This window comes from Zootoca vivipara, chromosome 2 (assembly GCF_963506605.1).
Source record: "Zootoca vivipara chromosome 2, rZooViv1.1, whole genome shotgun sequence".
In the NCBI taxonomy this organism is placed as follows: domain Eukaryota; kingdom Metazoa; phylum Chordata; class Lepidosauria; order Squamata; family Lacertidae; genus Zootoca; species Zootoca vivipara.
Genome location: NC_083277.1, coordinates 32,548,767 through 32,574,004, shown reverse-complemented (window position 1 = coordinate 32,574,004; position 25,238 = coordinate 32,548,767).

Sequence of the window (25,238 nt, the reverse complement as noted above, 5' to 3'; positions counted from 1 at the left end):
CTCCTTTTTTTGCCTTGTGGTAAGAGCTTGCTAGTTGACTGTGTGCTATGAAAATTTAATACCCAGCTTCTTCTATCTTAATTATGCCTAATGAGCTTCTGGTTTTAAGAAACCAACAAATTCCAATATCCTGCCTATATCTCACCTCACAATACACTATCATGTTCACAGAAATTTGTTTCTCAGTAATTGGATGAGTTTAAGAGAGGCATGATCTATAAAGGTGCCCACTTTCTCTTTGAGGCTCTCATGGCTGGTGGTGACTTTTAATTTATTCACTTATTTATTAAACATGTGTCTCCCCAAGGAATAGCTGATCCCAATTAGCAGCTGTATTTCTAAATGATAAAACTAAGGATTTCAGTAAAAGCACTAATTGGCAAGTATGTTCTTTAAAGACAGCCATGAATTTGAATATTCTGTAACACCACTTGTATTAATAGCTACATAACACAGGACACGTAATTTCCCATTAGCTAGGTTTGCATTTCTTCTCTTCTGAATGTCCAATGCAAATTTTCTCCCAAGTGCCTTGGCTAATGTAGGCTCATCATGAGCAGAATGGTGTTGCGAGAGGTTAACTCCAGAATGGGAAAGCAAAGGCAGTAATTAGATACAAACACCAAATGACAAATAAACAGCTGGTAGAACAACTAAGGAAAAGTGACACCAAAAAATTAGAAAAAAATTGCTAGGGAATGAACAAAGAACAAAAGTGCTGGGAACAGACTGGCTGACAGGCTATTATGAATTTAAAGAGCAAACAAAATCGAAGCATCTGCAAAGGTGATAGGGCTGGAAGAAAGTTTTAGAGAAGTTGCAAAAGCAGGAGTTCACATTCATCTAGATCCCTTTAATAATACAAAGGGCACTTCTTCACTAATGACAATAGTTGTTATAATAATACAGTAGAATTGCAGTACTTTTGAAGAATTCAAATCAAGTCATCTACATCAGGGATGGGGAACCACTAGCCCTCCAGATGTTGCTGACTACAGCTCTCACCATCTTTGGCTAACTAAGGCTGATGGGAATTGGTGTCCAACAACATCTGGGGGGCTACTCGTTTCACACCTCTCATTAATCCTTAGAACAACTCTACAATGTCGAATTGTATCCAACTGGTGTATCTTCGATTCAGCAGAGACTTCTGCCAACGGAACAGGAATCTAAGAGACCTTTGGCAATTTGCCTTCCGTCTTGCAGCCCCTCCACCAAGCTGTTCCAAAAGGCCTCCCCTGTCATGGCTTAAAAATTATCCGCTGTTTCTTTAATACAAAAGGAACTGAGTTGGCATCAGTCAGCGGCTTACAATGAATCGGCGAAGCCTGCATGACTCATGCAACCTTTCACCTGCATATGCCTGTATATATAGAGTGGTCATTGATTTTGTGGTGGTTGGTTGGTCGGATGGTTGAAGCTGAGTTTGATATGTGTAAAATCTGTTGGTCATGGTTGGAGAAGACTTTTTAGAATAAAAGCAGCATTCTGCAAAGTACACTTTCTCAAGGACTTTTTGTGCCGACTAGGGTCTGAGGACCAGTCAAAGGAGGTCAGAACCTTTTTCCTTTTCAAACACTGACATCCGCAGCCATCTGTGGGGAAGAGGAGAAATTGCAAAATATCTCCCAGGGAACTCTGTTCTGCTGGCTAAAGTCTCTGTTGCATTTTTTAAAAAATGCCATCAGTGGAAGGACACCTATTGGATATAACCAATAATCTATGGTCCCCCATATTCCCCACTATGATCCCCACATTCCAGATATGAAGGGTTGCCTATGACTATTGAGTTTGTTTAGGGGCAATTCTCCCCTCAGCTATAACACTGCACCAGCACACTAGACACAGTATAGGCAATCACCACTCAGTGCTTGCAAGTCAATTCTGTGCCAGAGAATACTTGAGGGATGTAATCCTACTGGGGATATGAAACATTCACAATGAGGGCTAGTTTAGTCAGATTCTCCTGACATCAGCCATGGGTTGCCATCCAGTGTGGGAAACATTAGTATGAACTGGGCTGTATACCAACCCAGCCAGGAGCAACTTCAGCATTGGTGCAATTCTTTAGGGTCAAAGGAAGATGCTCTCTTTATGGTTTCAGAAAGGAGACTTTCTTAGCTGTGCCTGGAAATTCTGGAGACTGAACTCAGAATTTTCTGCATGCAAAGCACATGCTCGGTTGCTGAACTATGACACTCCCCCCACCCCCGGGAATGGGATTATTTGTAGCTGTATCCATGCTAATATCCTATGGTAATCTTTCTTCATATAATAAATGACACAAACATAGTTAAGAAGTGGCCCCGTGTGTCTAGGAGAAAGTTCCCTGTCAACTGGTTCTAACATATGCAGAAGAGAGACTGTTAGCAAGTGGGCAAGAACACAGGCAGTCCAGTCCTGGGTTGGAGCAAATACTGGTAGCAAACAAGGGACATAATTTATTTTTGCTGAAACCCCAGGGAAATGAATAGGGTTATGCTAGAGGACAATGTCCTTGCTTCCCATTCTAAAACCCAGAAAGCTTGCTAATGATCTGGACTTACGCAGCATTGCTTAGGTGACAGGTTGGCTATATATCAATGCAATCCTTTTCTATCAACCATTTTGAAAAACAAGCCCCCCAAAGGGTCATTTGAATCTCTTTATTCCACCCATTACCTTTTGAAATAAATGTGAACTGCCTTTCCATTCATCAGAATGTCACATTATTTGAATGTTTTCAGTATCTCCAAGGCCAAGTGGATAAAAGAGGTTATAATAAACACCCCATTTGTCATTATTCTGAAGGCCTTGGTCCAGGCTTGTCTTAGTTTAGCGTAAAGCATTTCTGTGATTTTCTTACTATATATTCCCCATCTCTCCTGGGGCTGTAATATTGAACAGGAGGTCTTAAGGGAATGTGCTGGTGTGTGATTGTTTTAGAACTAAAACATTTCTTATGATACTCCAGTTGTTCTGTTTGTAAAATCTTCTGTCTCCTCATCCCCAGCCTATTCAGAATTGCCAGCACTAATAATACATTACACATAAACAGAAAGCAAGATATAAGAGAAATGTAGAACAGAGGAGACTCAGATATGCATCATAGCATACTCTAATTCCCCTCTCCCAAAGTTACAAATAAGAAGGTATTGTAAGTTCAAACTATATAGTAATTTCAGGGTAAAGTGTATGACCAAGAACAATCTGGTGGCATGACATAACCCTAATTTGAAGCAAACAGGACAGACAAAGTGGTAAAATCCACCACAATGTCTGTGGTCAATTTTCATGTTGGTCTTATAATAATTAGATCAGAAGTTGGCATACCAGCAGGACATACAGCATAATCACCCTCTCTACCAATTTATTTTCTGACCCTCTCCTCTCCTGCTTACCAGTTGACCAACATATTGGCAATCTTATGGGATGAGGAAACAAAAAGGTAAACCATTCGCAACACAAAAGATAACTAAAAGTTCTATCTGGTTCTGAAAGGAGAATCTCTTCAGTCAAATACAGATACCACTTTTGTGCTAATTTCCGCCCTCACCCTTCCCCTCAGGCGGCGGGGTTTGTGACATCACACGAGGCTTACCTGGAATGGGTGCCACCCACTTGCTCAGGTTGGCCTATGACCCGCCACCTGGCCAGGTAGAACAACAAAGGACGCCTGGCCGGGGTGTGGGGGGTGGAGTTAAGGCCAAAGAAAGCAAGCTGAGCCTTGTGGTCAAGCCTCTTTGTTCTTTATTCCTGCTAATTTAACTAATTAAAATAGTTAGCAGAACAATAGTGTTTGCTCCAAGTTCCTGACAAACAGTATCTACATAATTGTAAACAGGTTGGCATCACAGGTACCCACATCACCGAGGAATTTGTAACCTTGTGTTAACTTTAATCTTTTTTAGAAGATAGAAAATACCTTCCCATTGTACCTCTCACCAGCATACTTACACAGTTATGAGAATAAAAAGTATACTTAAAGAGTAGTTTATAGCCTTTGCTCTTCGGCTTCTAGCTCCATATTTTCTTCACACCTAGACCATGCAACATCTGGTGGGGAACATCTAGTGCAATGTGTGACAACAAGAGTTTTAGAGGCAAACAGTTCTTTCACATAGTTTCTATCTCCTTGGCTGCAGTCCTAAATTCAAAGCAACAGCACTAGCATAACATGATCGGTGAGGAAAAATAGAAGAGGGGAAATAGGCTTTTGTCTCAGATATCTCTAAATGAACAAATCCCCTTGGCTATTTGTAAACTAACCATTGTAAAACAGAACATTATCTGACTAAATCATACGCAGAATAGACTCATGACGAATTTGTTCACTGATTTCAACTCTGAGTATGAATTAGAGTAGCACACGGGGCTGCCATACATCCGGGAATTGGACTGTCAAAATTGCGTCTGGGTAGATTTTTGTCAAATCGACAAAATGTCCTGGAAAACCCTTTAAAAATAAAAAAGCCCAAAGACGTCTTTTTAACCCCCCCCCCCAATTTTCACTTTTGGGAATATGGCAACCCTAGTAGCACAACCATTACTTTTATTACAGAACACTCTTTCAATGTGCAAAATGCTTTAAAATCAGTATCTTCTTCATGCTCATTCTAGGTGGAGATACAGAAGCTTAGATACAGCAGTGCACTTCATGGATGTGTGCTTTTATTTAATATCCATCTCTGAGTTATTTGTGGGGCACAGGAATTCGTTCATTTTCTCTCTCAAAATATACAGTGGTGCCTCGCTAGACGAATTTAATTCGTTCCACGGGGCTTTTCTTATAATGAAAAATTAGTCTAGCGAATCCCATAGGAATGCATTGAAATTTTTTTACAAAATTTTTTTGCCCATAGGAACGCATTAATTGAATTTCAATGCATTCCTATGGGAAACCGCGATTCGCTAGACAAATTTTTCACAAAATGAATTCGTCTAGCGAGGCAACCTCCGCTCGAAAAACCTTTCGTTAAGCGGAAATTTCGTTAAGCAGGGCATTCGTTAAGCGAGGCACCACTGTAGTCTGGCCCCCCACAAGGTCTGAGGGACATTGGACCAGCCCCCTTCTGGAAAAGTATGCTGACCCCTGAATTTCATCCCAAGATGAAGGAAGTGACATAGCTAAGCCTAGCAATGCAGCTTACTCTATGGTATTAACCTCTTCATGCATTCTGTTGGTTATATGAGGCTGGCTATTCCACACTGCCTCCCTTCCTCAGGTGGCCATATAGAACTTCCAACCATTCCAGCTGCTATGGGCAGGGCAGCAGCAGAATTGTGTAGAAATGCTACTATGCTTTCCATTTGCCATTTAAGATGCAGTTCACATACAGCAGTGCAACTGCTTAGTGAATAACTAAAACTGATATCTTCCAGGCTATGTAACTGACATAGTAACACTTTTTATCAAGTGTGTGTGCACACACATTAACAGGATTCAAAAAATCCCAGATGTCTGCTTGCTCAGGTGCTTAAAATCGTAACCGTAGATCCTTAAAGGTAAATAGTGATGCCATGTAACTTAAAAATAAATGTGGAGCCCTATAGAGAGAGAGAGAGGTATAATAAATTGCTATGGTTACCTGTCCTTCACCAATGAGGGGAAGTAACCGTATGTTAGATAAATATCTTTTAAATGCAAACACCAGTTGTTTCCTATGCATTGCCTCTTAAATAATACTAATAATAAACAGGATTTTGCAGTATTTTCAAGTTTCAGCAACAAAAGAAAACCTTTCTGCTTTATTCCCTCTCATTTTGTTTATGTGTCAGTATGAGAAACTGTTAGGAGATTGAAATCCAGAGAATAGTAGACGAGAACATCCATAAAATATGGGGCTGGTAGAGAAAAAGCAAACTTGTGTTGAATAAAGGATGGTGTATTATTTAAAATAAGGCAAAGTGTAATAGGGGAGTTTAGAAGGCTTTTTACAAATATGACATATTACGGATAGCACTGTTTACCTTCTCACCTTTTTTTTATGAAGTAACAGCAGGTAATGAGGAGTTACCTGTCAAAGGAGAAGACTGGGACAGAAAGGGAAAGGCAGCTTCAGTCAATTCAACAGTCAATTCAAAAAGCAACTTTGGATTCAAGGCACTGTATACATGGCCACATGGCCCATGCCTATGACATGAACTCTCCTCTGGGATCATCATCATCATTTTGTTTGTATGCTGCCTTTCCACAGTTAAAACAATGCTCCAGACAGCTTACCATAATGAAATACTTACAGTGGAACCTCGACTTACGTACGGCTCTACTTAACGTACAATTCCAGTTACGACCTTCAGTAGGTGCTTTGATTTACGAACTTTCCTCTAGATACGAACAGAGGCCTTGCTACCAGCCCGGAGCTTGCCTGGCCAGCTGCAGGGCAGCGTTGGGGCCTCCGCCGCCAGGGAGAGGCCTCCGGTTTGCCGGAGCTCACCCCGCCGGCTACAGAGCACTTGTTTTTGTGACTGTGTGGCAGCCAGTTCAGCTACTGGTTGATTGTGTGACTGCATAAATGCATAAAAGCCCCCCCCCATCCAAACAATGACTACTGTATCATCAGTGCACGTAATAATAAAAAAATGTTAATTTTTTCATCTACAATACTGTCTTATTTATTTTATAGTAAGGTACATTGATTATTGCCTTCATTTTATGGATCTATGGTCTCATTAGACAGTAAAATCTGTGTTAAATTGCTGTTTTAGGGGTTGTTTTTCATCGTCTAGAACAGATCAATTCACTTTTCCAAGTTTGGAATGGATTAATCCATTTTGCATTATTTTCTATGGGAAAGCACGTCTTGGTTTTGGAACGCTTTGGTTTTGGAACGGAATTCCGGAATGGATTAAGTTTGAGAACCAAGGTACCACTGTAGTCATATGCTGTTAGGCAAGAAACTGACTTGCAAAGGTCAGTACACTGCTGTAATGTGTGTGATGGCAAGAACAACAAGGACTTGACTGGGCACCTTGTATAATAAAAGATGGTAAATGCAGGTCACCCCCTGCCTCAGAAATAGGACCACATTTCTCTGAACTGTGCTCCCACCCTACCCTTTTGGAAGAAATCTTTGCTTTACACACATACACACCCTTGGAAAAAATGGCAAATGACGGTTCAGTCCAACACTAGTTTATTCCCAGTGTGTCCACTTTAACCCTTGTTATTTAATATGTTGATATGGTAACTATCAAATCACATATGCTGCTGAACTTGTTCATTGCCTTGTGAATTATCACTTACTCACACCAATTATGTTAGTGTGAACAATGTGGCAAAATCTCTTTGACCTAACTTCTTCAAGCTCTATTGTCAGAATATCTTAAGAACTTGTTAAATTGAAGGCCAGTGAATAGAATTCATAAGGCATTTCAATCTAGGAGTGCATTTTTAGACAATGAACAAGTTGAATTGTGGTTTTGTTTCCTATTACGTTCAGCAGAACACCAGGCGGTTCATAGGAAAATAATGGGAAATTATGTCTTAAATACAATAAAGACAGCACTGCAAAACAACAACTATAATTATATTATGGAGTAAAAGAGAAGCAATCAATCAATCAATCAATCAATCAATAAGCAAGCTTAGATGGCCAATAAAATCTTAAATATAATCAAAAGCAACATTTGCAACTTTTCCACAAGCCTGGAAACTCAGACTCCTTCATGAAGCAGAGTCAGGGGTACCATTATGAAGGCCTTACTATGCAATTTTAAGTATAATATGTGTCTCAAAACTCCCTTCAGAGGTAGTCCCATGAACACCACATTATAGTAGTCAAAATGTAAAAGTAAAGGTGGTTCCTTTGTTCAGAAGAGAAGGCAGTTGCTGGTTCTAGATGGGATTGCACATCCTGTAAAGGGAGCAAGTATGTAGCTTGGGGTACTCCTGGATCCACCTCTGTCACTGGAGGACCAAGTAGCCTCCATTGCAATAATAATAATAATAATAATAATAATAATAATAATAATATAATATATTTATTTATACCCCGCCCTCCCCAGCCAAAGCCGGGCTCAGAGCGGCTAACACCAAATATAAAACAACTGATTAAAATACAATTCAACAACAAGACTACATCAAAATTAAATTAAAAATTAAAAAAATTAAAAAATTAAATAATAATAATAATGTGCAGCTTGAAGTGATTGGATGCATAAAAACTGTCTCTTTTTGGAAATAAAATATTGTCAAGGCCCATAAGTTTAATTAAAGCTTGACTTGCAGAACTTTCTTCAAAACAAAACAATAACATCAGAGATACATCCAAATAATTCCATACAGTATTCTGTGCAATCCCAGCACAATCTCTGCTTCTTATAATATATGAAATACTCCAACTGATCTAACATCAAAGGTCTGTTTCTCCACACAGCCTCCATTTTGCCTGAGGCTGTATTCACTTATTGCAGAGGGTCATTTATATGCCCTTACTTCCACAGAGCATGAGAACAAAGACTAATGGCAACTCCATTTCAATATGGAGATTTCCATCTGATCATCTGATCTAAGGATAAACACTCGTGTGTTAGCTAGCAGAAAACAACAATAGTTAATTATCAAGGAGTTCAGAGACCACTTAGTATATTTCAGTAGAATTTCTCATGTTAAACCTTTTCAGCAATACACACAGGTATTCAACATTTCAGTGTCAATTAAGCAATTACACCTACCAGCCTCATGTCTAGGAATGCCTTTAATCAGCTTCATCTGCGGTTCTGGTTTCCGCCGGCAGGAATGGCGGACCTGTTTTCCATCCCTCTGACCTTCGTAAGGAATTTGGCGGTTGCTAGGGGAGTAAATGGCAACCCCCTACCCTCTCCGGGGGTTACGGAGAGGGGCCGCTGGCCCGCGATGCCCCCAGACCCACTCCGACTGTTTATGGAGTGGGGGGAGCTTGGGCTGAAAAGCACTTACGAGGGCCAGGACTCCCGGACGCTAATCTGCATGGCGGGGATTTCCATGGTTAAAGAAGATAATTAGGCTTAAATCTATGGACATACTTCAGAAGGAGGGGAAGAAGCGCTGTTTACTGCTGAGAAATTTATGCTGCTGAGGGAGAGGAGTCAAAGGCTGTATTTCATCTGGAAGAAGGATTGATGGGGACGGAGCGATAAGGGAAGTGAGTTTTTTTTCTTCTTCTTCATATGAGTTACTTCGTACCTTCCCAGACGCGATGTCCTGGCTTGTTTGGAGTGAAAGAGAAGCAAAAGACTGTGTGAGTTGAACTTTATAAACTGTTGTTACTGAGCATATTTTTTAAAGATGTGGAGTTGCCGATGAGAAAAGCCCCCCCCCCTAGTCGGACGGAAGGAGTGCCTAGACGCGTTCGGAGGATTTATGAGCTGTGACGCACTTTGAATTGGAGCAGCGACCTGAAGCTAAGTTCAGCTATAGGGCAAGGAGATCCATTAATTTACCAAGAGTTTATGGTTTGATGTTTGGGTCTTCTGCCTGGAAAAGCTGTAAATTTTATAAAGATCGTTAATCTACATGGCTATGAGAGAAAACGAAAGTGATTTGAGCTTTATAAGATGGCGCTGCTTCGACGCAACAGGGAGCTCCAGACTAAGAAGATTTATGGGGAGGCTGGATTGATTAACCCACACAGGAGAAAGAACATCTGTGAAACCTTGTTTGATATTTATCTCAGCAGCTGGGAAACAATCGGTTGAAAGTGGAAAACATCTATGTGACTGTAAGGGGAAGATCTGGATTATTATGAACTTGGAGAGACGATTTGAACTTTAGAAAAAAGACGGCAGTGGACGGTTGCGAGGAATCCCCAATTTCTTGAAGCATGGGAACCCAAAAAAAAATTCTCTAGATGATTTGGCATAACATTCGGTTTGATTGATATATATATGTGTATAATTTGAAATAATGAATGTGATATAATTGGTTTTAATTGGAAAATTAATAAAAATATATTTAAAAATAATCAGCTTCATCTGCTATGCCTAATTCAGCCTTATCTGCATGAGGATAGTTTGCAAAGTGTTGTACATGGGTGGCCCTTGGGCCTAGTCTGGAAGCTTCAGTTAGGCTGCTGATGGGGGCATATACTTGATAGCAGGTAACACCTTTGCTAAAACATCTACACTGGCACCCCATATGCTACTGGGCCAGGTTCAAGGTTTCTGCAGGTTTCCAAATCTCAGGACAACGGGTCCAAGAAGCCTTAAGAACCGCTTGATCACTAAGATCATACAGAGGAGTGCTGCTATTCCCCCCCCCCCCAATATTCCAGAGGTCTGACTTTCCTCCACTAGAAGTTGGGTACTTAGGGTCACTGGTCCCATGCTGTGGACTCTCTTCCAGCAGAGATTCAGCAGGCACCCTTGTATTCGATTTTCAGGTGTCGAAGCCCTTTTTATGTATGCAGGCCAATGTTTCTGTTTATATTAGTCAGTGATTTTAATGAGTTTTTCTTGCTGTTTTTATGCTATGTTTTATTTTATTGTATACATTCTAATAATACACTGTCGTGTTGTGTTGTATGAGTTAGTAGTAAGTAAATGTGTTTTATAAATAAAAACAAAAGAACAGATATGTAACCAATTTTTCTGATTCCAGTTTCCACAAGTAATTGATAAGCTGGTTAAACAAAAAGAGTGCCGAGCAACTGAATTAATTGAGTTCAACCATCACATCTGCTGATACTTAAGGCCTATATGCATAGAAAGCAACAATTCATAAGTCAGTTGGCCTAAAAAGGAGAAAAATATGGTAGAAGCAGACCTAAATAACAGAGAAGCTCTCAGGACCATAGTGAGATCACTTGAGAAAAAGAGGGACAACATGATAGAAGGGGGAAGCTGTGGCAGAAGAGAGGGCCAAGGCCCTTAAGTGAGAAGAGATGAAATATGCAGAGAGACAGGAGAGAGGAAGACTGGATGTAGTAGGAGACCAAGAGAGGTGGGGGCAACGCTAGCAAGGATCAGGGAAGAGAAATTAGGGTTTATTCTTACCTATCCACTCAGTGACAGCTCATACTGGGGTTTCATATATATTCCTGCTATTGGCTGGTTACCTTTCTAGTTCATTATAAAGTAGGGACTCATTTGTAACCTCTCATTTAGTGTTTTGTAATAGTGTGTCTCCATTGATTTGCTTATTGTTTGTACCAGTGGGGAAACCTAACTGGGCACTCAGTATACAAAAGTGCGTCTGTGCTTTCAGAAGTTGCTTAAATAGCTTAATGGTTGCATAAGAAGCTGATTTCTTCCCTCCTGCTCAGCTTTGCTCGCACAGCTCCAGAAATCAACTGGAAGCCAAATTTAGATAATTTGAACATATAGAAAACAAAAGTAGGCAATTCAAATACAGGTTGCTTTCTGCCAGACAGTGATGTTTATATAGCCAGCAAGACAGGAGAGATGGCCCCACAAATATAACCAGGGTTTTTTGGAAAGCACTTAGAAAAGGATGCTGTTTATTACTCAGACCCAGCTTGGGTTTCTCAAAAAGAAGTCATGCCAGAGGAATCTCATCTCTCTCTGTCTCTGTCTCTTTGTTAGAGTGGATCAGAGGGATGTTGTGGACATAGTGTATCTTGATTTCATTAAGGCTTTTGACAAAATCCCCCATGATATTTTTGCAGAGAAGCTGGTAAAATGTGGACTTGATGAGGTAACTGTTAGGTGGATTTGTAGCTAGTTGACTAACTGAACTCAAAGAATGTTCACTAATGATTCCTCACCATCCTGGAAAAAAAGACAAGTGGGGTGCCACAGCATTCTGTCCTGGACCCATTGTTGTTCAATGTCTTTATAAACAACTGGAATGAATGAATTGAAGGGATGCTCATCCAATTTGCAGATGACACCAAACCAGGAGGGGTAGTTAATGCCACAGAAGACAGAATCAGAATTCAAAATGACCTTAACAGATTGGAAAACTGGGCGCAAGCTAACAAAATGAATTTCAATAGGGACAAATGCAAGGTTCTGCATTTAAGGTGCACAAATATAAGGTGGGGGGCATTGGCATTCCAGGAATACATGTGAAAAGGATCTAGGGGTCTTGGTGGATCACAAGCTTAATATGAGTCAACAGTGTGATGCAGCAGCAAAAGAAGCCAATGCTACTTTAGGTTGCATAAATAGATGTCTAGTGCCCAGATCAAGGGAAGTAATAGTACCACTCTACTCTGCCTTGGAGTACTGTATACAGTTATGGGCACCACAGTTTAAGGACATTGACAAGCTGGAACATGTGCAGAGGAGGGTAACCAAGATGATCACAGGTCTGGAATCCAAGCCTTATGAGGAACGGTTGAGGGAATTAGGTATGTTTAGCCTGGTAAAGAGGAGACTGAGGGGAGATATGATAGCCATCTTTGAATATCTAAAGCGCTGTCATATGAAGGGTAGAGCAAGCAGGGTCCTACCCTGCTCTTGAGAATAACACCCAGACCAATGGATTCAAGTTACAAGAAAGAAGATTCTTACTAAACTTCTGGAAGAACTTACTGTCAGTAAGAACTGTTTGACCAGAGGTGGTAGACTCTCCTTCCTTGGAGGTTCATAAGCAGAGGTTGGATGGCCCATCTGTCATGGATGCTTTACCGGTAGTTGAGATTCTTGAATTGCAGGAGATTGAACTAGATGACCCCCAGATTTTTTGCTTTTAGGTGAGGAATGTGATTGTGCAAGTTATGGATTCCTCCTAGGCTTATAAAACAAGTCATGTTGAACCAATTCATTAATGTAATATAAATGTAAGTAAACAAGTTCTATTTCACTCCCACCACAAATGAGCTTCTACCCACACTCTTTCTGGAGCTGACCAGTGAAGTGATACTTTGCCAATTCATTCCCCCTGTAGCCCCCATATATTTCAAAGCATCTCCCCCCCACCTGGGAATTTGGGGAGGGTGATGGAGGCTGTAGGAGGGAAGGAGAATACTCAGAAATTGCATACCTTCCTCATTTCACTGGTATGTGAACCTTCTATCATAGGAAGGACACTATTGGATAAAACCCAAAAACTTTAATCAGAAATGGAAATCCATTAAAACAACAGCAGTGATTGGAATAACTATGGTGGATATGCTATTATCAGTATTGTTATTCTCATAGTCCAGAACTAGAAATTCAACTTCTGGGGAAACCTAGCCAGATGGGCGGGGTATAAATAATATTTTTTAAAACCCGTTGTTGTTGTTCCACCCTATACCCGCAGGTCTCTGGGCAGAGTAGTTTTGAGCTTTGGCACTGGGCAGTGTGCATTCAAACTTTTCTGAAAATTTATCAGTGTAACAAAGATCCAGTTTTTTATGTTCTGGTTTAATGAGGTCTTCCCTCCCTCCCTCCCTCCCTTCTTCATTTCTTCCTTCCTTCCCTTCTTTCTTTCAACCCCCCTCCCCACATTCCTGTTAAATTGCACTTCATCATGACTTCCTATAGATAAGTCACCCCACCGTCCTTCCCCAACCCCTGCAAACATAAAGAGAGTCTAGCACAAAAACAGGCTGGAACAATGCCACGATTAATATCAGATTTTATGACCACTGAGTAAGAATAGAAAAGGCTAGTCTCAAGTAATATCAGGGGGAAAGCTATAAAAAGGCAACAGTGGTTCCACATATCTGACCATAGCACAGATACAGAACATTAACTGAGACACAAAGAAGTACATATATGACCCCTGGCCATACACCTATGATTTTGCAAAATGAGTCTCTGGGGATTTTCTGAATATATCCATGCATTCATGTATCTTGGGGAAGCACTATTCCTACTTTAATGCAATCAATTATGAACTGAATAATACAGAAGGGCGGCTGGCTATTTGGAATGGATGTGAGTTCTTTCACAAAGACTACCAAAGAGGAGTAGTTACTGATAGCTATCATAAAACACACACACCAGGATTTAGGATATCAGAGTGTGAAATGGCAAAATAACAATCCATTGAAGAAATGTCACATTTCAGGGCAGTTGTGCCTGTTTGCTGACTTGTACACCTAATTATAGATGGATTAATGGAGAAGCAAGACTGCTCAAATAAACAGTTCTCAGAAGAGATCCAAGAATGGGAAGGGTTCTAAATGTTAGGAGTTCCCCAGGTATTTTCTGAAGGCAAGAGAACCCCTAGAGTTCTGAAGACCCTAGTGGGAGAGAGTGGAAGCTCTCACAGTGGGTCTCCCTCCTCCCATTTAATCCTCCCAATCACTATGAATTAGATTAGGCTGTGAGGTATGGTGGTTGTTCACAGTTGAGGGGGGGGGGAAATCTGAACCTTGGTTGGTTTAGTCTGACATTTTAACCATTGCCCCATCAGTGATGCCATCAGCACAGAAGAGATCATATCATCACCCCTTTGCTTAAGCAAATGGTATGCATACAATATTTTGGCAGCCCTTGGGCAAGATGCCATTGCCCTTTCAATTGCCCTCTCCCTCTGGGTCCAATGCATATGGCTGCCATGAGGGAGAAAGTAAGATAAGCTTAAGCTCCTCCTCCTTCTTGTTCCAGCTGCTGCTAATATATTATCAGAGAGGTCAGGTGACAAGGCAAGAATTGCAAGCTATAGCTGCAATTGAGTTAGAAGGCTCCTCAGCAAGTGTCCCCACCCCATCAGTGGTACCAATGTTGATGGTCAGTTTTTTATGCATATCCATCACCACATTTACATACCTGCCAAGTTGCTGTCAGAGAAATAAGGGACCGGGCAGGAAATAGCAGACCGGAAGTAGCGCTGCCGCCATTTTGGAACTGGGTGGAGCATGCTCAGAAGTGACTTCTGATGCTGCTTTGCCCAGTTCCAAAACGGCTGCTGTGCTAGAAGTTGCACTGCAGCCATTTTGGAACTGGGCAGAGCAGTATCAAAAGTCGCTTCTGAGCATGCTTCGCCCAGTTCCAAAATGGCCACCGCGCCAGAATAAACCGGGGGGGGGTCTGTTTTTTCAGCTAGGAACAGCTGAAAAAACGGGGATTTCCCGGGGAAAACAGGAGACTTGGCAGCTATGCATTTATGGGATGTAACAATAGTTGTAGAAGTAGTGAGCTGGCCACAAACAATCATAATAATCACACTAGCTCTAAAACGGGAGCAGAGCTCTGAGTACAGCTTGCCCTCTCTAAATGACATGTCCCCTAGATCTCATCCTTTATGTTGCCAATAATCACTGTTTTTCTGCTTGTTACTATTAAACACAGTACAAAAATATCACAAACCACAGAAGTTACAGCTTTAATTAACCTTTTGTGGTGAATTACCAAGCAACCAAGATTTTGTTTCCTTTAAGAAAGAGTCCCATATATAAAATGCATGTTGCATAGGGCTATTTTTTTTAAAGTCATTAAAGGCACATTAATAACCTTTAGAATATGTAATTTTGTGGGTGACACAGACACTATTTTTACAGCTGTTCTTCAGTGAAAGAATAAGTTTCTCTTCATTAAAGACTAATGAGTGACATTACATTTAAGTGCTCGCATTAGATATGCTTCTTTGAATTTAATGATGAAGCAATGAGGCCTTTAATTAAATAGTCAAAAGTCTCCACTGGGAGAAACAAAACAAATTTATCTGCAGCTTTCCCCTTATTTTCTAATAACAATAATAATAATGAATCAATTTGCTAGATAATCAATGCTGTCAACTTTCCGAAATCCATTGGTGCTGCCAATCTGCCTTCTCAAAGTTTGTCTCCAGTTTTTGAATTGTGCCAGCATCATGGGATTAAACAAATTCTAGAGTATTATTGCATCCTTTTAATATATTTCTATGAAAGCCAAATGGAAAGGTAAAAGGCAAGCATCTCTCTGGAGCTCAAGATAATCAATAAATGACAATCCTTCAAGCTTGATCCTAGTCCAGTGTTTTGCTGTTGTCAGGGAACACTGATATGTAGAACCAGCTCAACAGCTCTACAAAGCCTTTCCGTTTTCAATGCGGACAGTACTGCACATGCATCTCAGCTGCTGCTACTATTGCTCATATAGCGTTGACACCTGACCTCTCTGAGTTCATACAGAACTTTGGGTGATTATTCTGTTCTGAAAAAAACACCTTATTTTTAAGCAGTGTCTTGCTAAACAAGACAGGGCCAACTCAATACATTTTGCTGCCTGAGGCAAAGGACAAGACAGAGGCACTGACTTGAGCCCCAGATTGTGGGTGCCCAGTAGGGCACGCACGTCGTGGCACCATGACGTTAATCATGCTATCATGTCGCATGAGCGCTGCTTGGCCTCTGCCCACCGACCGCTGCCTTACCTCTGCTGGTTCTCCCTGAACCTCCTGTAATTCGTGTCTGAAGGGTTGGATAACATTTATGAACAGTGAAGGGTGGAAGAGAGGAAGAGGAAAAGGAAGAGGGAATTGATTGGAGGCATTTTGGACCAGGTCCCAGAGCTGTAAAAGGCCAGTGAGAGGGTATGTTAGTGGTTTAAAAAATGTGCACCCAAAAATGGAAAAAGAGTCAGAACCCCAATTTGGCAAAAAACAAACAAACAAACAAACAAAATTATGATTTTTTTCAGATAGGGCACGTTGTTTCAGATTCTAGAGTCTTCCCTGACATGACCAAGCTACAGTTTATTGAGATATACAAAGACCCCAATTTTGTCTTAAGCTTGACTATTGTTTAATGTGATAATTAAAAAAACAAAGCTATACCGTCAGCCAGAACCAAAATATATTAGTAGGGAGACAGAGAACTAACAGCTCTGCACCTCCATCTGTTCTGTCATTGAGAGCTAATTATTTTTTTAAAATATCTGAGCAATTAAAAAAATCATTAAGTCGGAGTCTGGCTAAAACACGATTTCATAATAAATAATGCAAATCAGTTACTATTAGCATATCACGGAGAAAATGATAAATAGCACATGTTCACTGAGCAAGGCCTGATTCAGCATGCGCCTGTCTACACTCATATAAATAGAAGCATTCGTGAATGTAATATAATATTGAGTACTCATTTGCATACCAGTTTTCTTACTCATAGCAAACCAACTGCACACATTACACACAGACAAGTTTTGTTCACCTCAGTATGAAAGTTTCAACAAAGTATCTCAGTTCCACATAGGAAAAAGCATCATGGAGGATTCTTATCTCTTCACTCTCAATCAAACCAACATATATCATCTTAAGATCCCATTACTACTTGGGAAAGCAATCGGAAACAGCCTTTTCATCACAGATCTGATCTCTGTTCAAAGTGACAAAGCCACCCTGAGCACTCAACTACAGTTAGACGGGTAGGAAAGAAAATGTTCTGAAACAAGATTAATTAACAAAAGCAAAGCTTGTAACTCTGGAGTCATTCATAGGACCTTCTGTCTCTGCTTTCGTAGCCACAGTCATGCTGCTTTCAAGGGATCTCGTTGAGCTAGGCCCTTCTCATCCACTTTGTAACATTACTTTTCCTCAACAAGGTCCAGAAAGACAAGGTTACAGTAAAACTAGGGCTTCATGTTAGAAATGTAAGGAAGTTACAAGATTCACTAGGGAATAAATGTTAGCTTTTAACTTTGAGATCCCATCAATATCTAACATCACATCCCACATCAGCGAGTCCTTTAGAGGCTTAAAGCCATCACCATTGCTCCTAACCTGTAAACGTAATTTAATAAGGCTTCTCCCAGTACAGTTGTGGAAATCAATGCCACCAACTCCATACTCCACTGCATACTCCACAAGTGGACGTTGCCCCATGGTTTCAAAGGACTGTCAATAAAGCTGTTAGGGTGGCCAATATTAGGTTCACCATCTGGTTGGGCACTCTGAGAACAGGATGCTGGACAAGATGAGCTCTTGGCCTGAACCAGCAGGGTCTGAGGGTGGGGTGGAAAAGAGGGTACATTGATGCCACAGCCACCAAGGTTTGGGGATTGGAAGAGAAAGGTTCTTTTGTTATTTTACAGAACCATAAAAGAACTTAGGGCCATGTTATCACAGAGACCACCTTACCATGCATGATACCAGTCACTGTGGTCATCAGGAGAAGCACATCTAGGTACAAACATCCTTCATGGACCACAAGTCTAGCACCAAAATACTTGACAGAGCAGTTTTTCCAATATGTCTCACATGGTTGAAAGTTTAGTATATTTAGTATATTTTTGTATTGTGGGATCCCTGAAGAAATAATATAACATGTATAATCTGCTTGGATCTAGTCAGTTGCCTCCATGCCAATCTGGCATAAAGACTAATGACACTATCATGCAGTTTTGTACAAGAAGGAAATAAAAATGATACAGGCCACATGGAAGCATTTTGGACAGTCATTACTATAATGCAGATGAATCTGCAGTAGCTTTCTTTAACTGTGTCTTCCTTGTTTATTGCCCATGCCAAGGTATCTTTTAAAAAATAGGTATACAGAAAAGTCCTACATTAAAATAAATGCTTCATGGAGTGCACAGTGACTTTAGACAGGGTTTGGGGCCAATATTTCTATTCAAACCTATTTCTCCTTTTCATTATATTAATTTCACTTTCTCAATGTTCTTTAAACATTTGCATTGGTTGTATAATCTGTGTGTAATAAATTAGGATCTGCTAATAGAACCTTTACAAAGACCAGGAATCCATTAGCACAACTCTAAATATGTATTTACACTTCGATAACCTCAATATTTGCAATTCCTAATATCATTTTATAGCACAAAGGTTTACAAGAGAATTCCACAGATAATCCAGTAATTTTATCAAATGATTATACTTTCTTTGAACCATCGCTTAATTTCTTAGAGATTTTGTTCTCTTTGTTACAATTTCTTGTTATTCTTAAAGAATAAATAATGCAGATGATATACACAAGAAAACCACGTTTTGTTCAAGGCTTCCTTGTCTTAATTGTTACCCAATCACTGTTGCTTTACAACTCAAATGTCAAGTAATTGTTTCTACATGCATGATAGAAAAAAGATTTTCATAAAATATCCAAAGACACAGAACATCAGAGCTTTATGATCTGAACAAGACTACAGCTTTGTTTTAAAGGTGCTTCGAGATTCTTCTAATTTTGATAAAGGATGATATTTTATTCATAATTTCACATTTTTGTAGCGAAGATAAAATAAACTAGATATTGGCTCTGATACACTGATATATTCAAAGAGTGACCATTGTAAGCCTTTTTGGCCTAATTTGTTTAAAATGTAAAATCAATGTCTAACGTTTATAAAACCTATGCAGTGGTTGGGCTAATTGGACAAGAGAAAGCATATAAAAGTATATTGTCCATAGATCAGGCATCCCCAAACTTCAGCCCTCCAGATGTTTTGGACTACAATTCCCATCATCCCTGACCACTGGTCCTGTTAGCTAGGGATCATGGGAGTTGTAGGCAAAAACATCTGGAGGACCGCAGTTTGGGGATGCCTGCCATAGATCCTAGAAGAAACTACATAAGGATATTTCAAATCCTAAGGACTCATAAAGCAGGCTGTGATTCAGAGAATACATTTAATATTTCAATAAAATGTACTTCAAATTCTGTAGACTGAAGATACCCTTCCCTAGCTGACAGAGTTTTGGGATCATAGTTTAGCTTTCCAGGTACTCCTGAGCACTCTTCCGGAATTATTTTGGGATGACTATATATGAATGCCCCTTCATGGATCAATGCCTTGTCGTGGCGAAGGGGCTTGAATAACTCAGAGAAGCTATGAGCTATGCCATGCAGGGCCACCCAAGATGGACAGGTCATAGTGGAGAGTTTTGACTAAACGTGATCCACCTGGAGAAGGAACTGGCAAGCCACTCCAGTATCCCTGCCAAGAAAACTCCATGGACAAAGACAACAGGCATATAAAAGTTATGACGCTGGAAGATGAGCCCCTCAGGTCGGAAGGCGTCCAACATGCTACTGAGGAAGAGCGGAGGACAAGTACAAGTAGATTCAGAGCTGATGAAGCGGCTGGGCCAAAGCCGAAAGGACGCTCAGTTGTGGATATGCCTGGAAGCGAAAGGAAAGTCCGATGCTGTAAAGAAAAATATTGCATAGGAACCTGGAATGTAAGAACCATGAATAGAGGTAAGCTGGATGTGGTCAAAAATGAGATGACAAGAATAAATATCGACATCCTGGGCATCAGTGAACTAAAATGGAAGGGAATGGGTGAATTCAGTTCGGGTGACTATCATATCTACTACTGTGGGCAAGAATCCTGTAGAAGAAATGGAGTGGCCCTCATAGTCAACAAAAGAGTGGCAAAAGCTGTAATGGGATGCAATCTCAAAAATGACAGAATGATCTCGATACGAATCCAAGGCAGACCTTTTAACATCACAGTAATCCAAGTTTATGCACCAACTACCGGTGCTGAAGAAAGTGAAATTGACCAATTCTATGAAGACCTACAACACCTTCTAGAAATGACACCAAAGAAGGATGTTCTTCTCATTACAGGGGATTGGAATGCTAAAGTAGGGAATCAAGAGATAAAAGGAACAACTGGCAAGTTTGGCCTTGGAGTTCAAAATGAAGCAGGGCAAAGGCTAATAGAGTTCTGTCAAGAGAACAAGCTGGTCATCACAAACACTCTCTTCCAACAACACAAGAGACGACTCTACACATGGATATCACCAAATGGGCAGCATCGAAATCAGATTGATTATATTCTCTGCAGCCAAAGATGGAGAAGCTCTATACAATCAGCAAAAACAAGACCTGGAGCTGACTGTAACTCAGATCATCAGCTTCTTATAGCAAAATTCCAGCTTAAACTGAAGAAAGTAGGAAAAACCACTGGGCCAGTAAGATACAATCTGAATCAAATCCCTTATGAATACACAGTGGAAGTGAGGAACAGGTTTAAGGATTTAGATTTGGTGGACAGAGTGCCTGAAGAACTATGGATGGAGGCTCGTAACATTATACAGGAGGCAGCAACGAAAACCATCCCAAGGAAAAGGAAATGCAAGAAGGCAAAATGGCTGTCCAACGAGGCCTTACGAATAGCGGAGGAGAGGAGGCAAGCAAAATGCAAGGGAGATCGGGAAAGATACAGGAAACTGAATGCAGATTTCCAAAAAACAGCAAGGAGAGATAAGAGGGTCTTCTTAAATGAGCAATGCAAAGAAATAGAGGAAAACAATAGAATGGGGAAAACCAGAGATCTGTTCAAGAAAATTGGAGATATGAAAGGAACATTTCGTACAAAGATTACCATAATCAAGGACAAAAGTGGTAAGGACCTAACAGAAGCAGAAGACATCAAGAAGAGGTGGCAAGAATACACAGAGGAATTATACCAGAAAGATATGGAGGTCTCGTACACCCCAGGTAGTGTGTTTGCTGACCTTGAGCCAGACATCTTGGAGAGTGAAGTCAAATGGGCCTTAGAAAGCACTGCTAATAACAAAGCCAGTGGAAGTGATGATATTCCAGCTGAACTATTTAAAATTTTAAAAGATGATGCTGTTAAGGTGCTACACCCAATATGCCAGCAAGTTTGGAAAACTCAGCAATGGCCAGAGGATTGGAGAAGATCAGTCTACGTCCCAATTCCAAAGAAGGGCAGTGCCAAAGAATGCTCCAACTACCGCACAATTGCGCTCATTTCACACGCTAGCAAGGTCATGCTTAAAATTCTACAAGGCAGGCTTAGGCAGTATGTGGACCGAGAACTCCCAGAAGTGCAAGCTGGATTTCGAAAGGGCAGAGGAACCAGAGACCAAATAGCAAACATGCGCTGGATTATGGAGAAAGCTAGAGAGTTCCAGAAAAACGTCTACTTCTGCTTCATTGACTATGCAAAAGCCTTTGACTGTGTCGACCACAGCAAACTATGGCAAGTTCTTAAAGAAATGGGAGTGCCTGATCACCTCATCTGTCTCCTGAGAAATCTCTATGTGGGACAAGAAGCTACAGTTAGAACTGGATATGGAACAACTGATTGGTTCAAAATTGGGAAAGGAGTACGACAAGGTTGTATATTGTCTCCCTGCTTATTTAACTTATATGCAGAATTCATCATGCGAAAGGCTGGACTAGATGAATCCCAAGCAGGAATTAAGATTGCCGGAAGAAATATCAACAACCTCAGATATGCAGATGACACAACCTTGATGGCAGAAAGCGAGGAGGAATTAAAGAACCTTTTAATGAGGGTGAAAGAGGAGAGCGCAAAATATGGTCTGAAGCTCAACATCAAAAAAACCAAGATCATGGCCACTGGTCCCATCACCTCCTGGCAAATAGAAGGGGAAGAAATGGAGGCAGTGAGAGATTTTACTTTCTTGGGCTCCTTGATCACTGCAGATGGTGACAGCAGTCACGAAATTAAAAGACGCCTGCTTCTTGGGAGAAAAGCAATGACAAACCTAGACAGCATCTTAAAAAGCAGAGACATCACCTTGCCGACGAAGGTCCGTATAGTTAAAGCTATGGTTTTCCCAGTAGTGATGTATGGAAGTGAGAGCTGGACCATAAAGAAGGCTGATCGCCGAAGAATTGATGCTTTTGAATTATGGTGCTGGAGGAGACTCTTGAGAGTCCCATGGACTGCTAGAAGATCAAACCTATCAATTCTTAAGGAAATCAGCCCTGAGTGCTCCCTGGAAGGACAGATCGTGAAGCTGAGGCTCCAATACTTTGGCCACCTCATGAGAAGAGAAGAATCCTTGGAAAAGACCCTGATGTTGGGAAAGATTGAGGGCACTAGGAGAAGGGGACGACAGAGGACAAGATGGTTGGACAGTGTTCTCGAAGCTACGAACATGAGTTTGACCAAACTACGGGAGGCAGTGCAAGACAGGAGTGCCTGGCGTGCTATGGTCCATGGGGTCACGAAGAGTCGGACACGACTAAACGACTAAACAACAACATATATGAATGAAAGGATAGGCCATGGCGAGTTTGTAATCTAATGCCCTGATTGCCTCACATGTTGTGGAGGAAAACGCTCTGGGATGCGAAGCAAAGGAGATGGGAACAGAGGAGCAGGAGAAGGCTCTGTAAGTGAATTGAAGGTCCCTTTACTTGCTCATAGGAATGGGGTGGACCTTTGATTCAGTTCACATGTAAAGGTGAACCTACCTAATTCTTGCTTTCCAACACAACAGGAGAACCAAAACACTGCCATTGTTCTAATTTTCAGAAGGAATTTAAAAACATATCACAAACTGATGCGGAAATGTGGAGAACTGAATTTAATACTGTATTGGGAAAAAATGGAGCGAAACCTTAACTGTCCACAGTTGCCTATCAATACTGACTCAACCCTCATGAGCAGAAGGTAGAGAGAGAGAACATTATTCCTTAAGGCATTTTAGCTGGGCCCCCGAAGATGTAGAAAACAGGCTTGGACTTAGATACTGATTAGCTACCCAGCCAGCAAAAGAAGATGACACTTGCTTTGGAATCCATGCTCCTTAACCCCCAAAACAATTGAGACCTTAGACTTATCTATAAAAAGAATTTCAAAACACCCTATCAGAGCAAATAAAGTTAAAAATTAGAAGTACAACCGAGGCGTCGTATAGGAGAATGTTGGGGTCTGACCAGAAAGAAACCCTGTTTTAAATCAGCATGACTGTGAGTCATGGTATATGTTCTGTTAGCACACCATCAATAGATGTCATGACTGTAAAGGCAACATTTTTGTTGTCAGAAATCAAGAGCCTAGCATAAAAGATTGAACCAAATGTCTTCAATTTCATGAAAATGCACTAAGAGGTTTCACTGATGGTTTGGTTTTAGATGGAAAGTTTGGCCATGTGAAAACACTGTGGTTTTTGTGCTTCCAGGAATACATCTGAATGCTGCCCAGGGGGAAATAGCAAATGTTCACCAGATTTCTAAATGATACCAGGCTGGGTCTTTTTAACCATTAAAAATAGTGCTGCATTTAGAGACCAGCTGGTTTATTGTGTCCATTGCATATCAGAAACCTGCTTCATCATAGAAGGTTGTTGTCTGTGAAAACATGGTGCAACAAATTGCCAGGCATTCATTCTACAAATGTATCACCTGCAGAAATGCACCCTGCAGAAATGAAAACAATAATTAAACTTCAACTAAATGAATGCATTTGGTTTATTTTTTGGGGGTGGGGGTTCTCTTTAAAACCTTCATGCTGCTAGCTAAAGCACAAGTAGCAATATCTGGGATAAACCAGACTAGAATGAAATATAGGCAAATAACGTATGAGAGGAAAAAGCAGTGAAGACAATGTAATTAGACTAAAAAACAGTAGGAGCAGAAGTGTGTGAAAATATGAACATCAGTTAACACTGAATATATCAGCACTATAACTTTTTCTTTTGTATTAATTTAAAGGTGATAGCTTTAAAGTATAAAAGTTTAAGACTTTATTGGAACCAAAGGGTGTAAACATATACATAATTGGACACCTATTTTAGGCAACAAAAGACTTTCAGCACCATCTACCTGGAATTGCTGCTGTGCAGTTTCCATTCATTTAAATGGGTCATGTACAGGGTCTCTCTCTCTCTCTCTCTCTCTCTCTCTCTCTCTCTCTCTCTCTCTCTCTCTCTCTCTCTTCAGATGAAGAAAGTCAGTAAACAAAGTGCATAAGGGAGGGATCTGTCCACACAAATGGTTCTTAAAAAGGTATTGCACAGCTATGAGTGGTCAAAGCATTCTAGATGAAACATATTGATCTCGCCAGTATTGGTTATTGGACTTAATCTGTGATTATTTACACAGTTACTTGGGCACAAGTCCCATTACATTCAGTGAGACTTTAGTTTTCTTAGGCATGTATAGAAATATGCTAATAGATGAGAAAGATTTGGATTCATTCCAACAGCCATAAAGTGGATTAACTTACCTTGTGTACAGGTAGGTAGCCGTGTTGGTCTGAGTCGAAGCAAAATAAAAAATAATAATTCTTCAGTAGCACCTTTAAGACCAACTAATTTTTTATTTTGGTATGAGCTTCCGTGTGCATGCACACTTAAGAAGTGTGCATGCACACGGAAGCTCATACCAAAATAAAAACTCAGTTGGTCTTTAAGGTGCTACTGAAGAATATATATATATTTTTACCTTGTGTAGTCACTATCCAAGAACTCAACCCAACTCAGAGTTCTCAAGAGGATAAAAGGACGTGGTTTGAGCTCTCTGGATGAAGGCCAGATTAAAATATATGAAGAACCTTCACTACTGTAGAACAATCCCTCTCCATATGATCCCACCCAGACTCTGTGATCCTCATCTGAGTCCCTTCTTCGTGTGTCTCCTGCATGAGACGTCCAGAGGGTGGCAACACAAGAATGGGGCTTTTCTGCAGTGGCTCCCCATTTGTGGAATGCTCTCCCG